At 36.9% G+C, this 2,713-nt stretch overlaps 1 protein-coding gene across 1 annotated transcript in view; it reads left to right on the top strand.

Annotated features, from left to right (window-relative positions):
- The window catches only part of phactr3a (phosphatase and actin regulator 3a), a 28,165-nt gene that overhangs the window by 24,381 nt on the left and 1,071 nt on the right, over positions 1 to 2,713 (top strand). The gene's annotated exons all lie outside the window — the stretch shown is intronic.

Consider the following 2,713-nt stretch of genomic DNA (forward strand, 5'->3'; position numbering starts at 1 on the left):
GGAAACATTCCAACCTCAGATTCTCAGAAGCATGTTGAACGACAATGGAGATGGATGAGCGACAACAGCTGAAGACCACGATGGGACCCAATTCTGTGAGCCAAGAACAAAATGTGCACCCGAAATATATGTTGAGGTTGAAATGTTTCCAACATCTTGTGGAATACATGTTTTGACAGTTCTAGTATAGAGTTCATAATAAAGTGCTCAGTTAATGTATAAAATTGCATTGACTCACACAATTTAGCCTGCATGATTTAAAGCACAACAGAATCAAGGTTAGTCTTTTTATTAGTAAATCTACACATGCTTAGGAGCACGAGTAAAGTGGGAACTAATATTTTTTTTAATGTAAATGTATGAACAAAAATATTAATATTGAGCTTAATAAATGATGTCCAATCACTGTAAAAGTTAGTTTTATATAAAATACACTTTTTAAGATATGCTGCCATATGATATAATTAACCCTCTCAGGGTTTAGATATAGCAAAGCACTAAATAAAATGTGCATGTCTTCTTATAGTATCATGTTAATGAACTTCAGTGAGTAGGGTTGCCAGGTTCCACATGGAATGACCAAAAGTCCACATATACCCCAAGGCACACAAATATTAACTTGTTTTTAACAAAAATATTTAGAAAATATGTAAACAAAGTCTATCTATTCCCAAACATTGTGGGTAAGTCTCAAGGCATTTGGTGGCGTTGTAGTTGGGATGGGAATTTTGATGAAACCTGGCAACTTCTCCTCGCGGGTCTACGAGAGTCTTTATTGGCAGGGCAATGCTATATATAAAACTGCCTGTTCACTCTGCATGCAAGACAGTGTTGTAAACACCTCACCAGCTTGTCATAAGAGGACCTGGTTTTGGTGATTGGGCAGTGCAGGTCTGACATTTTGCCTGGTGGACACACCAGTGATTCAATGCAAGATTTAACTTGATCATAATCAGGCATGTTAGCTAAGGCAGCACACAGACAGTCTAAAAACACTCAGTATAGCCTTTATACTGGATCAGTGAAAATCCTTTATGACTGCCAGCATACAAAAGAGAACATTTGGTGCTATGAGTTGCACTTTAACATCCATTTTGAGGGTGGCATTTCCATCCTGTTTGGAGCTTGGCAGTGATGCAAGCTGACAGGCTAAGTCAGATTTATTTTTCAGATGATGCTGAAACCAGTATAGAATACCGTGGTTGAATATTGTCTATATTTGGATGAGGAACTCATGGGAGAATCAGCTCTCACGCTAGAATGAGGACTTTGCTCATGGCTATGAGATTCTATTACACGTGGTCTGGCATCCAGTAGTATAGAATCCTTAAAAGAGACTCAAACGGTTTTCTTGGTTTCTGACTTGCTATCAGTCATCACTAGGCATGAACACTTGCAATCAGAATGATGTTTAAGCTGTGGTATGTGTCACATTTCAAATCAAATCATCAATGCATAGTCAGTAAGTCAGTAAGCTGTCCATACCATAGCTGGTGTTTGTTTCTCGGCTTTCAGCAAGCTTAAATATTTACTATGTTTGTGTGCATAATGTACCATGGGCCATTAATCTGTATATATTATAAACCGGCTATTTAGTTACTAGCCACAAGGAGTGTAACAAATGAACAATTTGAATATGTTTGTCAAATTCTTGGGGCAACAGGACATGTGGAAACTTGTCTGAGCAACAAAATCTTTACCAAAGAGTTTTAAAGGCCAAAGTGTGGAGAAACAAAGCAACTGCTCATGATCCAAAACCTATGAGCTCTTCAGTCCGGAGGTAGAGTAATGGCTTGGTCTTAAATGACTGCTTCCGTAACAAGCTCACTAAACTTTAATTAATGGTGTGACTCATAATGGTAATGCCAGAATGAATTCAGAAATCCACAAAAAACATTCTCTCTGCCAATCTACAGAAAAATGCATGTAATCTAATTATGAGGAAGTCATAATACATTGCCACAGTACACTGCCAGCACAACACACATGATCAGGAGAAATAACTGGAAGGTTTTAGACTGGCAAAATCAATCATCAGGCAATATTTTACCGCCTGAAAAAGAGTGAATGGAAGAACCCCTAAACCAAACAACAACTTAAGGAAGCTGTGGTACATGCTTAGAAAAAAAATCACAAAAGGATAAAGCAACAGCTTGATGTCAGTGGGACACAGCAAGTAACAGATGTGCAAATATTTTAAGACAATCTGTTCCTACTGTATACTTTTTCTTAACTAAAGATTGTATGGTCTGTATCTGTCTGCCATGTTCTAAGTTTAACACATAGATGTAAATATCTGAAAATAAAAGCTAAAATTCTTATTTATCCTCTCATATTATTCTTTTGATCTTAAACCTAGATGTCTACAGTAATAGCAAAAAAAAGCTGTTATTAAGATAGCTTCAAACTGCGTGAGATCCAATATGCTATGTCTTATTGTGCACACACATGGATGTGCACAAGATGTCAAGGTGACGTTCACCACTCATACTGGTGTTTAGTGTAGGGGTATGTTCATTTGTAGAGAATGTTTATTCTTTACATTTTAAAAGTTAACTGTAAAGTAAAAGTAACTTGACAATTTAAATTCAGATTAAGCTTTGATGGTGTTTAATGTCAACTGGTGCAAACTGGAGCTCCATATTACTAGCAGTCAAAGTTTAGTGATCATGAAAGTCAGCTTTGCTAATATCTGCTATATTTGTCCATGCAG

The sequence above is a fragment of the Tachysurus vachellii genome, chromosome 19 (genome assembly GCF_030014155.1).
Source record: "Tachysurus vachellii isolate PV-2020 chromosome 19, HZAU_Pvac_v1, whole genome shotgun sequence".
In the NCBI taxonomy this organism is placed as follows: Eukaryota; Metazoa; Chordata; class Actinopteri; order Siluriformes; family Bagridae; genus Tachysurus; species Tachysurus vachellii.